Source organism: Heterocephalus glaber, unplaced genomic scaffold (genome assembly GCF_053883595.1).
Source record: "Heterocephalus glaber isolate CG9 unplaced genomic scaffold, H.glaber_assembly_v1.0 deba00001606, whole genome shotgun sequence".
NCBI lineage: Eukaryota > Metazoa > Chordata > Mammalia > Rodentia > Bathyergidae > Heterocephalus > Heterocephalus glaber.
In genome coordinates, this window is record NW_028258377.1 from 956,505 (window position 1) to 971,957 (window position 15,453).

A 15,453-nucleotide genomic window follows, 5' to 3' on the forward strand; every position below is an offset into this window, starting at 1 on the left:
CCAGTGCAGGGGTTCAGTCTGAAAGCGACTCCTTCTTCAAGGCAGTCTACATTATGAAAAGAAAACCACTGCAGCATTGCCACACATCAGAGGACTATAACCAGGAGGCATCTCAGGGAGCTCATTGTTTAGGACTGAGCTACTGTGGGTACAAGAAAGCTTGGAAAATTCATAATTCCGAGTTTTTGAGGACACCTTGCTATAATGGCTGGTGGGAGATGGCCACAAGAGACAGTCATGGAGAGAGGTCAGTCACAGACTCACAGTAGTTGAAGCAGCTGAGAGCTTCAGCTCTGGCAGGCATACTAGTTGGTGGCATCAAATTCTGTGGTAATGTGTGAGTCTTGTGGCATGTAGTTTGCTCAGGACATTGGACCAAAGAGCCAATACCAAGGGCTAGATTGCCTAGTTCTCTTGGCTGTCCAACTTCAGTGTAAAATTCGGTGGTTTGTATGCTTCCACTATCTCAGGATATGCCTCGGGTTGGCTGGGGACATGTTGAGTGAGTAGGCATTTGCCCAGCCCATATTGAATCCAGGTAAACAAAAAAAATCCAAAAATAAGAAAAAGAAAAACTAAGTTAGAAGTGAATGCAGCACTGTCACAGACAATATATCATTAACTGGCCTAATTTGGTGAAAAACATGAGCCTATTTATAGCAATAGTCTATAAATATAAATAGTGGGAGCAGAGAGGAATTATATCAGGCCTCAGCGGTGACTCACAATCTGACCATATGAGATGGAAATTCTCTAATTCAAGAATTTTTGCTTAGAAGAATATTTTAGACTTGTGTTTCTTTTTTTCATTTTTCCTCTTTCTTTTTTTCTTTTTTGCTATTTTTATCTAATTTATTTACCTATGTTTATCCTTTTATACAATTTTTCTCTTGACCTTTTCTCCTTTTTCTCAATTTTCCCCCTAATTTTGCTTCTTTCTTCTCTTACCCACTCTTTTTTTTTTTTTTTTTTTTTGTACCAGGGATCAAACTCCAGTCCTTGCAGTGAAACCACTGAGCTAAATCCCCAGCTCTTACCCACTCTTATGTTTTTTTTTAATCTTTATTAGTTTTTATCTTCATAGTTTGTTCTACATTATTTTTTTCTCATTTTCCTATTTTTGTTGGTGGTGTAGTTGTTATTTTTCTTTGGTTTTTTACTGTATTTCTGTATCTAGTTTGGCCTTGTGTTGTCATTGTCACTATAGTTTGTTTTCTCCTTTGAATTTACTGGGGATTGAAACCTCAAGAGAAAACAGCACACTAAGAAAAGTGGAAGAGATGCATTGTTAACAGATATACAAATTACAGCATAGAAACACAAAAGAAACAAAAGGCAAGATAACTCTTTAATAACTGAATTGAAAAATACTAAAATGATGCAATGCTAGACAATTCAAAAGATAGATTTAAAAATGATCAGTGTCTTCAAAGAAGGTACAACAACCCCCCCCCCCCCATTAGTTATGGTTTAGATCTAGAATGTTCCCCAAAAGTCTTATATGTTCAGAGGTGGTACTTTTTGGAGGTAATTGGATCATGGGATATTATACTAATAAGTGGACTAATCCAAAGATGAGTTCATACTTAAATATGCTATTAGGAGTTGGGGCCTGGCTGCAAGAGGTGTGTCATTTGGCATGTGCCCTTGGAGAATATATCTCCTTCCCTGGCTCTTCTCTTCTCTCTGTGCTTCCTCACCACTATGGGGTGAGCAGCTTTAGAACACCATGCCCTTTTGCCATGCAATTTCTGTCTTGGGTCCAACCAACTATGTATTGAATCCTCTGAAAGCTGTGAGTCAAAGTAAACTTCTTTAAATTGCAGGTATTAGGTATTTTTGTCCCAGCAATGTAATGCTAATACACAAAAATGGTACCAAGAGAAATGGAGCCTTTCCCATGACTGAATCTGACCTTGTGGTTTAAAAGCTGGTTTGTGGGAGGGGTGTGGAAAGGTGCAAGCTACAGAAGAAGCCTGGGAATACTGTGAACATCCTCAGGGATGATGTGTGATTCTCTTCAGAGCTCAGAAGACTAGAATGTTGACAGGAATGTACACAGTACAGGTCAGGCTTATGCGTGTTCAGATGAGAATGAAGACTCTATTGGAAACTGGAGTGGAGGCCATGCATGTTTTATTCTGGCACAGAATTTGTCTACATCTTTCCAATATCTGAAGACTTGAGTGATGCTGAATTTCAAGCTGCTGAACAAATTGATCTGATGATTGATAGTTTACATCAAGACAAGAAAAAAGACATCTTGAGGGCATTTCAGGAAACAGCCAGACTTCACACATCCCAGACTGAAGGGTGTAAATGAGTAAACTTCACAGAAAGACTTTCCTTTGAGAAGGGAGCCTCAGGGCATCCTGCTCATTCAGGGCTGTCTAGGAAAGTATTTCCCCAAGTCCACCTGTGCAGGAACTCAGTGGCCTCTGCAGCTGTGGTCCAAGGGGCCCAAGCTACTGGTAGATCTGGTGCAGACCTTGGCAGCACCCCCATGGTGTTGGTTTTTCAGGCATGCAGAATGCAAGCATTGGGTCTATCACAGAGGCTTCCAACCATATGTCATATTTCAAAAAAGGCTTGGGAAGCCAGGCAATGTGACTCTGAGAAGCTGAGATGTCAAAATGTGGGAATGAAGCAGAAGGTACAGTAGAGACCCCAGGAATCCACTGAATATAATTAATTTTAAATTAATTATAATTAACATTGACATAATAATAAAAATTTCAACTTAATTACTTTTAATTTTAAAAAGTACATTAATTCTGTGTGATCATTAATTGTGATATGTCAATTTGAGTAAGAACCACCTAGCAGATTAGTAAATTCTGGGTATGTCTGGACATTTAGGCCACAAACTGAGGGGGAAGATCCATCCCAGATGGGGGTGGCACTAACCAACAGACTTGTAGCCTGGATAGAATAAGAAGGAAAAGATTAAGAAAATCTCTTCTTTTTGTCAGAGGAGCTATGATCTTCATGATTGCCTTTACACATTGGTCTCCAGTTAGGCCTTCCAACTCAGTACTCTTTGGTTTTCTGACACAGAACTGTATCAGTGACTGCAGTGAGCTTTCAGACTTTCCACTTTAGACTTCCTCTACATCTTCTGGTTCTTCAGTGCACAGATGGCTATGTTGGATTCTTGCATCCCTGATTAGGCAGACAGCCACTGGAACTCTTTAGATTCTGATCCTATAAACCTACCCATAAATCCCTTGTATAATCATACATACATTTTATAGTGAATCGATTACTCTAGAGAATACTAACTAATATATTCTGTAACATCAATATTTATTATTAGCAAAGAAAAGCTGCCTTTCAGTCTACCTCAAAATAGGCAGTGACACACCAAGGTACCAAAGCCTGTTACTAAGAGAATTCTCCTGTAAGTTGTTTAAAATAATTGCTTAGCAAGTAATGTTGGTGTGCTGAGAGACAGGTTAGATTCCACTGTTAAAAGCAACATAGCAATAATCCAGTTCCCCAAAACACATGTGCTGGATGTACTGCACTGCAGGAGGAATGTATATAACACATAAGAACTTCTAAAGTGAATATTGAATGCTGAAAAGTAACAATGTATTAGTTTTCCAAGTAATATTTTCTTTCTAATTCCATTTCCATAAGTTTTGATATGAGTTAGCTGAAGAAGAAAACTACTTACTTAAGCAAGCATAACAGGGAATAGGACCTCTAGGAATCATTAAAAAAGAAAAAAATGGGTCAATAAGATCAAATAATCATGATAGGAGGCATGCATTGCAGAAACATGAAATGAAATTAGTATTAATTTTTGTGCCCTGTTCAATATTTTCAATCATTCAATAGCATCTTACATTACTTTTACTCGTAAAAAGTGAGGTTGAATTTATACCTAAATGGATGCACATTGAGGCCATACTCTTAAGTGAAATAAATAGGACAGAGGTGTAAACTAAATAGTTACTGTGGTGTGAGAAACTGAAAGTGTAAATAAGGATCAAAAGGTATAATAGATAATGTGAAATAGGAAGAAAAGGTGCAAAAGGAGAAGGGGAAGTGGGAAGTCAGGGGAGTACGGGAAAGGAAAGAAGGGAAAGGAAAAAAATAGGAGAAAAGGAAAAAATGGAAACAAAGTCTTTGTAAATAGGGAGAGGTGGAAGGGTTGAAGGGAGGGCATGGGAATGGGGAAAATATAAGAACAAAGATATTTCATGTAAAAGTATAAATTTCCAATGATGAATGTCATCATATTTTATACCTAAAATGTATCAATAAACAATAAAAAAAGTTAGGTCATTGTGAAAAATTTAGGAAACAGATGATAAAGCATCCTTCCTCAATAACAAAATAACAAATAGCATAATTATTTGCCTTTAGAAACCTAAAGTCCAAAGATGCACAATTTAATGTCTTATATTGAAATATTATTAGCTAAAAAATGAGAGGATTTTATGTTGGCTCAGCACAAATGCTAAAATTCACCTCTATGCCTCAGAATAATAACAGATGGGGTAAGAAAAGCCCTCACATTTTCACTATAAAGCCAAATAAAAAGTATGCATTGTGTATGGGCCAGACTACATGGAGATGGTGAAACAAGTGAAGCCAACAATGAGTAACAAGCAGGAGCTTTGGGGCTGCACTAAACAGGAGGAAAACACAGAACAGAACAAGGTTCCCCAGAACCCATGACAGACCCTGTGAGGCAGCATTTACCTCCTCTACCCCACTTGCCCTCTTCCTCAGGCCTAAAAGCTATAAGATTATAGCTAAACATAAACAAAATTGGCTTTCATTCTGGGCTCATTTGGCAAGATAACTCAGTCACAGATATGATAACATATTAAGCAAAAGTCACTCACAGTAGTTCAGTAAGTTCTTTGCAGGCTGTTTAAGTTTAAAATAAATAATAGGAAAATAATTGGCAAGATGATTTTATAGGACACTACTGTAGCAAGTGACAGAGAAAAGAAATGAAGGAATGCATAGTGGGAAGGACAAGCAAAGTTCCAGTTTGGAAGTAAAGAGAAGAAAATTTTCTGAATGCTTTGTGCTACAGAAATACTTAACAAAACAAAACAACACAATGAAACAGGAAAGGAACTGAAGAACCAAGGAAAGTGACTGAATTCTGAAAGACCACTATTTCCAAACTAATAAATAAATAAAATGCAAAAAGCAAGATAGAGAATGGACATGATCTAAAACTGAATTACTAACCTAAAGGAAGGCTGGTCACGATCACTATGTCCACAGAAAGAGAAAACTAAGATTGTAGTCAGGCCTGCCCTTAACATTTTCAGGGCCTAGAGTCAGAGTAAAATGTCATACATCTAAATATTAAATAAAATTAATTTCAAGATAATAAATTATTTTAAAGTGTTTACATTTTTTTTCTCTTCCTATCTTGAAAATAAACTTCGATGAAAAATACCTAGAAAGAGAGTTGTGCATATGGAATTTGTGGACAATTTGGCATTCTGCACAGAGTATGACAGTGAACAAGCAACAACTCTTGGCCTTCAAGCCCCGACCATGCTCCATAGCCTTCCGTTTCCCACCACAGCTCTGGCTAATACCAGGAGAAGACTCAAATGTTTATACACAGACATCTCAGTCCATACTTCCAAGAATTTCCATAGCTTCTGCAAAGAGTCTACTTTGGCCATTCCTTGGGCGTAAGGATAGTGTACCATTGGTCTGGTGTGCTCTCAGAAAGAAAAGAAGTTATGACAAGTCTTTAAAATGTGTTTGGAGCTAATTACTGGGAAATTCAGGATCTTCCACACAAAAGCACACTTTAGATGAAAGTATACAGTTAATACGGGCACATCAATTTGGCTCCATATAATATCTGGAGAAGGGCAGTGTGAGGTCACACCAAACTGGAGAAAAATAATAGGCACTGAGCAAATTCAATGTTAGTACACATAATAAGAAATACTATTTTCCATTACAAATAGACCCCATTATGGTGGGAAAAAATGTTATTCAAGTGGTTAATTTCTCTAAAGGAGAAACTAGTGAATTTGGCTACTTAAACTGTATTATAATGTGCTCCAGTAAAATTTATTGGTGAACAGACACCAGCATGAAATATCCTGCACTTTAAGAATAGGCATCTCAGTTGAAGGAACAAAATAAGACAAGAGGAAAGTCTCAAGCTGGCCTCAGACTTTCCCAGAACAACATCAAATGACTGAACATAAAACAGTAATGCATACAAACTTCTGAGGGAAAAAAATGTGACCCAAGATGTCACGATCAGCTGGGTTGCTATGAAGTATATAAATAACAGACATAATAGTCTCAAGCTGCCAGTCCCCGAGAAAGATATCAAACTCTAAGTTGGTCAATCCAAAACACAAGAAAAAACTATGATGAAAGTATTAGATCAATGCTTAATGTCCACAAATTCTAAACAAAATATATTATTCCAGACAATTTTTAAATTGTCAAGTTGTTCTTCAAGTATAGAGATGGAAACTCTCCAAGATAAGAGAAGACACAAACTACAAGATCTCTTGAACATTTCTTTAAAAATATACACAAAAAAGACAAAGACAAAATTATTTGACAGTATACTTGACAGGATGCTTTTTATATGCTAGTCACTAAATAGTAAAGTCATAATTTAAAATATAGAAATTGTATTCATATTAACAATTTATGCAAATTCTAAAAGCAGAGTACTAAAATACTGTCATGAATAGCTATGTGGTGAAAGTTCCAAGTAACAGGGAGATCAAGAACAATTCAAGAAGAAGGAAGAGAATGGGATGGAGAACCAAGTACTGAAGAGCACAGCTTTATCTTTGTGGTTTAAATAGAGAAAAAAGTCCCTAGACAACTATGGCAAACAAGCACATGGTTTAAATCTAGATCACGAGTACCATGTGCCTATTATACTTTCTGTCCTTTTATGTATGCTTAAAATATTCATAATTTAAAATGCTAAAAAACACAAAGTCTACAAAATGTATTAGCTTACTTTACAATGTAGAAGTTTTTGGCATTTAAATTATATAATATGCTATTAAAATGTTTTAATATGTTATTAAAATGCAGATTCTCTGCTAAGAAAACAAACAGAAAGGACACTGGCACACTTTCTTTACCCTGATGTCTGTCAGTAAAAAGAAATTATAGTTACAAAATATGTTGTCATAAACATCACATTATTTAAAACATGTTGATAACCAATACTGTACCTAAAAACGCCATTTCAAATTTTAAAATAACTATAATAAATATCTTCAGAGATCAAAAGATAGAAAGTGGTTGAATCAACTGTAAAATGTTTGTGTTGCCTACAGCTATGGATGTGTTGATGCTGTCCTTCTGCCAGCTTCACAAGTTGAGGATGCATTTTATAATGAAACACCCATTGGTGCCCAAGGCTCCACTCTGAATTTGAGCAAGCAGTCTAAGTCAGAAGGGAGAGGAACTTGACTTAAAAATGTGTGTGCAGCAACTATAGTGAGAGATTCTAAGGCTCTAGGTCAGTCAGAGAACACAGGCATCATCTCAGCTTTCCTAGGTGGCCAGCTTGTGACTGGGATGCACAGGCAGTTAGAAGAACTGCCTACTCTTTCAACATCACATGATCTGCTCAGTGGCCTGCTGTCAAACCATCTTCCCTTAGATGTCACTGTCTCTTTTTGACCCAAGAATGTGAACTCAGTCAGGCTCCTGTTCAAATGTAAATACAACAGACAAGACAGCTTCTAACCCAAGGTGTGTAACAAACACAAAATTCAGCAACTAGGAGATAAGTTTGCACTGCCAAATTATTCTTCAAATCTAGAGAAAACCAACAGAAACCCTCAAGGATCTAAGCACAAAGACTACAAAATCTTTTGAATGTTCTTTTGAATATAATATATGTGACAATAAATACAGCCAGAAAAGAAACAGTATCAAAGTAATGATACTCTTTAAAAAACCCTACTGCTAAGTCCTAGAATCAAACTGGCATTTTGTGGGGCCAGTGCTTATGCTAAGTGCAGGTATCCAATTAATTCATTGGGTCTTTTAAAATTATGGATCATGTCAGATGCCCATTTTGGATTGGGTCTTTAAATTTGGAAGATCTGACTTTTTAAAGTTCTTTATATATTCTAGATAGTAGACTGTCTGAGGAACAGCTCGTAAAATTTTTTCCCACATTGTGGTTTTTCTCTTCACTCTGTTGGTGGTTTCTCTAGCAGTCCAGAAGCTTTTAAATAAGATGAGGTCCCAGTTGTTGATTGTTTGTGCTAGTTCACATGCAACTGAGGTTTTGTTCATAAAATCTTTTCCTTCGCCAATGTCTTCAAGAGTTCTACTTAACCTCTCTTCCAGCCAGTTTAGTGGAACAAAAAAGTGAGTAAGATGTTACATGTTTATTTTGGAGCATCTTATTTTTGTCTACTAACCAAATTCCAAAGCTTCCACTGGACATATAATTGCAAATAATATGAGACAAAGAGGAGAATAGAAAATACATTTTCATAATTCAGTACAGAGTGTTTTGGAATTAATTTAATTACTGCTTTGAAAAATTTCAATGATTTCTCATGACACTGGAATCCTGGTCATACATATTTCCTATTTGACTCATTTTATCCTAGTATGTCCTGACATTGTACAGACACTGAATCCATGAAGAACGAGACTTCAGAACATCTTTGACCACAATGGGAAACTGTTACAACAGCTACAGTGGCTAAAGTTGATATATGGAGCTGATATCATACTGGAAAATCATGCAGGAATCAGTTTCTCTGTACTCCATTGTGAAATCTTGTATTACAGGGGAAAATGGGTGAGAAAATTCTATAGTTAAATCTTTAGAAAGATAAGTGAATTTAAATGTAGGAATATTTCATTTTCAAAAAATGCTTCCAGGAGTAGAACTCTCTGGGATCAAACAATAACTGACCGTCTGTATGCCCAGGAATGTACTCAAAGAAACAATGATTACTATTAGGATAGCTGCTTCATTAAATTAATAAGAGACTGTTTGAATGAAATGTTGATTTCCTCCTTATAGGGGAGAATCATTCACTTAATAAAGTTCATTTCTTAGTGGTTCAATCCAATGGGCAAAATAACAAAAAGCAAAAGGTTGGGGCAATGAGTAAATTTTATTCACATTCTACTGCTTCCTTCCAAGTGAAGCCATGTTTTCTCATATCCTTACTCTCTGCCCATGTGAAGATAGAGACTTTGTTAAGAACTACACATAAAAGTCTTCCATTTTCCTTCCTCTCATCAGTAAGCCATCTATAGTAAACACATTTGGCTGCTGCAGGTGCAGGGAAGGTATCTTCCAGCACTCGGTTTGTGGGACTCAGTGAGTAACCTTGGGATTCGGTACTTGAATTAATGTTTTCAGATGGTTAAATTCTGTTCAACCAGCTCTCTAGGAGAAAAGCCCCTTCTTTTGTCATTAACAGATTTCCATGGTTCAATTAATCAACATAGGCTGATTTTTATGGTACCTACCATATGCCATCATGGAACACGGAACAAGAAAATACATATGTGAACAACCCAGCTCTCCAAGCATCTAAAAGCTGACTTGAGCACACAATTGCATCTGAGTCATTCCTCAAGCTGGCTTTTATCAGAAACAGTTATCATTTGAGCTTCAATCTGCTCACTCCAAAATATATTCTTGGTTTTAAATTAGTACTGTTAAGAGGGGTGTTATTTTTTCTTCCTCAAACAGTGAAATACTGTTTGTGTGAACCATTTTTAACTTACTTGTGATCAAAACCATAATGGAATCATACTAAATGCTCAGCAAATGAAAATGAATAATTTTGGGATGGTAAAGGAATATTTCCACATATATAAAATAGCGTGATATGCATCCTCCATTTGAACAGTCTAGCCTGTTTACATTTAAAAATGTCATTTGGCTACTTTGTAGATAAATGAAAATATTTCTCACTCATTAACTTCAAATATATCTACAAAATGCATCAGCATGTGCTTTCTTTTTGAAAAGAGGTTCAGTGAAAGGGAATTTTCCACACAGATATATGGTAATGCCATAATAAATATAGATTTAAGATTAAATTCTTAAAGCCTAATATAGAAAAACTGAGCACAAATATTGGTTATGTATAATGGTAAGTAAATAATGGACTATTAGATTGCTTATATGTTTTTATAATGAATATAAAATTATAGAAGTAGTAATTTTTAAAATTAGTAAAAAGCTGTTTTGCAAGGCATATGCAAATTGTATCAACTGAAATGCATCTTTCTTACACCTTATTTGTACTCATAATTACAATGGATTTTAGATGTTGATATTTATACTCACAATATTTTTATGCTTTTCTCATATGTTTTGATAAATACTTTAGTAATATTTTTAAAAGTGTGATTGCTACTGTTAGAAAGTTTATTTCCTTTGAAGTTTAAAAGTGACATGAGTGGGTATGGGGATAAAATCATTTTTCACATAATAATAATAATCTAGCATCATTCTTAAATCTACTGAGAAATAAAGTGCTATAAGAAGTAAAGAGACAACTGAACCAAAGACAGCAAAGATATGACTTTAATTAGTTATACAATCAGACTGCTCAGGTGACTTCTTTCTCCATAATGTCTGCTGACAGTATAATTACAGAACTTCAGTTACCAAAAATTAAAGTACCATAAAAACCTGCCATTATGTAGTGAGTAGGGTCCAAGGGATTTATTCATGTAAAAGGTGGTGATGATATTTTAAGAATAATGAAATGAACTGAATACGCCTAACTAGTTAGAAGGCTTTCAATTTAATGGTCTGGCTCTGTGTTCCAAACCAAAGTCCCAGCTGGAATTTGACACTACCTAATGGCAACTGTCTGCTTTATCTTAACTCCAGAGCTGGAAAAGGTGGAGTTCTGAGGCTAGCTGAGGTTCTCTGCATAGGAGTAATTCAAGGAGTCTCCTGGTTAGCTGGAACTCATCTTACCACTTCTATCCAAGGAGCTGGAAAGATAGAGGATAGGAACACCTTTCCTCAGTATCCTCAAGAGGATGTCTAACTCCTCTCTACCACTAACCTCACATTTGGCCACCTTTGTTTGAAAGTATGGATTGGCAGATCTTCTGCAAAAGGAGGGAGGCCAAGAGATGGAGAGGAGTGGGAAACGGAAGTCAACAAATAAAAAGGAATTAAGACGTGTTGTGTATGTGCACCGACTCCCCATGAGGAACGTGATCATTACATACTGCAAGCACGTTCCAGGAAATAAAGTAAAAACTGAAAGTATGGGCTGGGTTGAAAATGAAAGCTAACTATCAACCACTATCACCCAAATTTGTTTTATCAGGAGCCAGGGGATTTCATGGCTTTACTGTGCTGCATTTGTTACTAAGGGATTGTAATGGTCAACACCACATAGATCCTATCCCTGAACTTTGAGATTAAAGTTAAATTTTAATAAATGTTAAGGGAAAAAAATGAAGTACTAATTTGGGTTCTCAAGTATGACTAAAGTACTTCTACTGTTTCTTATTCTCTTATACAAAAGTTCCATGTATATGTACACTAAATAGATCCACCTTCTTTCATGCCTTCTGTGGCCAATATACTGTTCAGTATCATTAAAAACAACTATTTATAGGGCTGAGGATTTAGCTCAGTGGTTCTACCACCTGCCTTGCAAGCACAAGGTTTTGAGTTCAATCCCTGGTACCAAAAAAAAAAAAAAAGCAAAACAAAACAAACAAAAAACAACTATTTAAAATTCAATTATTGAATTGAAGAAAAATCCATCTATTCAAAATTCCTATCGACATTCTAGTTTTTATTTGTACAAGAAAACTTTATAGACTTAATATCAACAATCCAACGTATACCATCACAAGATAAATACAATCTAAGTTATCAGATATCATATTATTATTTATTCATCACTACCACAGATTAACATAAACAGTAAATGAACAATATCATGGGAGGAACTGGCAATGAGAAACATTATCTTATTCATCTTTTTATCTTCAGTAATTAGGATGTACTTGGGCACATAATATATGATCAATAACTACAACTGTATACATGTGATAAAGAATGAATATATGTACATGCCAATATTTTCATACTTAATGTTACTTACTTTTATTTTGAGATGTGTTTATGTGTTAAGATTCTGATAATTCTTTCTTTGCACTCTTTTCCTCTTTCTGAAAATTCCTGGATGTTGGGGAAGGGCTGTCCTGGGTAAGGGTTGATCCTACCATGTTATCATCTTGTTCATTACCATGACTTTTAAAAAAAATTTTCACCTTCTGTTGTAATGTCTGGGGTTTTATTTTACAACTTTTTTACTGAAGTTTTAAATATAGTCATGAAATGTTTAATATGAGAATCCTTCCTTATTTTTATTTCATATTTTCATGGAACCATATTTTAAAAATCGATACCATACATTTTTTCTTGAATTTTATCCTTCTGAAGTTATTCAGAATATTTGAGGATTGTTTTTTTTCTCCACTGTATTTCTCCAGATTTCCTCCCTGTTTTTCTCCTACTGGGGACTGGTTTAACGATAGGTTGAAAATACTTTCTTTTACTCTAAGATGTGCTTTTGAATTAATTTTTCTCTGAGGTAAAATTTTTATTTGGTAAAATTCAGCACACACTTTCTTTTTGATGGGAAGCTTACAGTTAAGCAGTTTGTGATACAGTGGGGCAAAAACACTAATAATTTTTGTCTTCTAACAAGTCCACTGTTGAGTTTCCCATGTGAAGTAGTGAAAGTTGAGCTGAGATAGAAGGACATCGGGATTAGATTCAATACACAAAATGACAAGTTTAGATGCATTAGAATTCTCCTTTTTCTCACCTAAAGTAGGCAGTCCAAAGCACATTAAATATGTGTCTTCCAGCTCGTTGTCCCAGTTGCTTACAGGTCATCATGTCTTCATTTCAGGCAGCAGAAAGCAGGAAGAGGCAGCTGATCAAAACTGCTTCCCCTAAAGGTGTCTTGAAAGTTGTACATATCATTTGGTTTCCCTTTGCTAGGTTTACACTAAAGATCGTATCCGTTGGTGACACAAGAGGCTGACATGTACAGATTTTAGGGAAAGAATGAGGCAGGAGTATCTCCATGAGTTCAAGGCCAGCCTGAACTACATGGCAAGACCCTGTTTCAAAAAAATAAAAAAGCAGACAGACACTCATAGGCAAGTATGAGAAGTGTAACATATTAGGGCTCCATAGAAACTGGGGACAGAGTATCAGCATTAGTGACACTAAAAGACTCACTGCTTATTGATTTTAATGTGAAGGGCTATAGCATTGATTTATAATTATAGTATATTACCATAAACAGGCCAAATAAATGGTATTAAGTGCTTTTTCCTGTTTTTATTTTGCATTATTACCTGTTTGCAGCACATAATGATTACATTCCTCATGAGAACTTGGTACAATTCTTTCTTTGTCCCCTTCCCCTCTTTCTTCCCCAATCCTCCCTCCAGCTCTTGGTCCTTTCCATTTGCAAAAGATCTATCTACCTATTTCCTATTATCTATTCTTTATTTTGTTTTATTTATATTTCATATTTTATTATATTTTGTGTTTCTAATATAAGAGAAACCATGTGATATTTAAGCTTCTGTTGTGGAGAACAGATGGGAAGAGTGAGCCCTAATTGGCCTCACTGGCTAGCACTGAGAAGAAAGGGGTCATACAAGCTTGCTAACCGGATGCAGGGAAAAGTAAAAACACCTGAGGTTAAGTTGTTCACCAGTAAAAGTACTGTGGAAGGTGGGAGACAGATGACTCCTGTGGAACTCTAATTGCTTGTGCCTGTGTCTGAGTGAATAAAGCCAAGGTGCGCCAGGCATTTGGGAGTCTACCTCAAAGGGAGACGATCCCTCTGGCCCCTACATTTTAACCTGTTTCTCTATTTATTTTTCATCCTCATCACCCCTTGGCCAGTTTCGTGCTCAGTTTGTAGGCTGGTTCCTGAATTCTGTATCTGATTTGTTTCATTTAACATTATAGACTTGACTAAAGACACACTTTTTAAAATCTAATAGGATTTTGTCTTATTTCTAGAGTATCTTTCTTTCTCTAAGGATGTGTATAAAGATTAAAAAATAATAACCAAGGCACATATATTCAATGGATACTTAAATAGTATAAAACAAATACCCACATTAGAATGAGTTACATTTATAAGTACCATGAGGTTTTTTGTTTTTGTTAAATCATCTTACATAAAATACACATTGTTTAATGTTCAAAAAATCTTTATAATATATACAGTATAATCTAAATGTACTGAAAAACCAAAATACTACCACTGTCTTTTAATTTTTGCTGAAATATAGTGCAGACAAGAATAAAATTCTTGACTATAGCTTAATTAGATTTTTCAAGGTTAATAGATCCATATGATCGATATAGAGACTGATAACAAATGCTGGCAAGGACATGGAGAAAAAAAGAGCACTTATACACTGTTTGTGGGAATATAAATTAGCATAGCTAATATTGAAAATAGCTATATCACTTCTAGGAATAAAACCAAAGGAAATGAAGTCAGCTTGTAAAAGGAATACCTTGTCACCTATTTTTTTTTTGTGGCATTATTCACAAGATCGACATTAAGGAATCAGCCTAGGTGCCTATCAACAGATTAATGGATAAAAATGTTATATATACACAATGGAGTATTATTCCATCATAAAGAAGAACAAAAAACATGACATTTGCAAAAGAATGGATGGAAATGGAAGTTGTTACATAAAATGAAATAAGCCAGGTACAGAAAGACAATTATTAGAAAAGGGATTATTATGGAAGAGGGGGAAAAGTAGAGGTAGGTAAGAGAGGGTAATAGGGAGAGTAGATCTGATCAAAGAATAATATATTCACGTAGGAAAAGTCATAGTGAAACTATACAGTGATGCCTCAGTTCACAAACTTAATTTGTTCTACGATTTTGGAAAAGATGGCCATATTTGTGTTTGTGTGAGAAAGATGGCTGCAGTCATGTTTGTCACCCAATCCAGAGTTTTCAAATAAAAACAAAATTTGGCCAAACACTTCTGTTTGCGAACCAAATTGCAAACAAAAGTGTTCGTGAACCACCCCCCAAACACACATACACATATATAAAATTGAATCCAGGACCTTTATACTAATAGCTACATCCCACCCCTTTTAAAATTTTGAGACAAGGTCTTACTAAATTGCTAAGTTGCCCACGGTAAGCTCAAACTTGCAATCTTCCTCCCTCAGACTCCCAAAAGTGCTGGGATTACAAGTGCGAACCACCATGCCTGGCCCCATAATTATAATACTGTTTAGAAAGCTTCCTTTAAAACACCTGAATGTTTTCACCATAAAGAAATGACAAATATTTGAACAGATAGATGCTCAACATTATTTAAACATTATACAGTATATGCATGTATGAAAACAAATAGTACCACATAAATGTGCAATTT

General features: G+C 35.5%; 1 protein-coding gene across 15 annotated transcripts in view; it reads right to left on the minus strand.

Annotated features, from left to right (window-relative positions):
- Prr16 (proline rich 16) overlaps nucleotides 1-15,453 on the minus strand; it is a 344,117-nt gene that overhangs the window by 158,624 nt on the left and 170,040 nt on the right. The window contains exon 1 of one of the 15 annotated variants that reach the window (XR_015444700.1): nucleotides 12,837-14,199. The exons of the other annotated variants lie outside the window; for them this stretch is intronic. The gene's annotated coding sequence lies outside the window, so the exon portion shown is untranslated. Of the gene's footprint in view, nucleotides 1-12,836; nucleotides 14,200-15,453 lie in introns of those variants that run through there. 15 annotated transcript variants of the gene reach the window in all.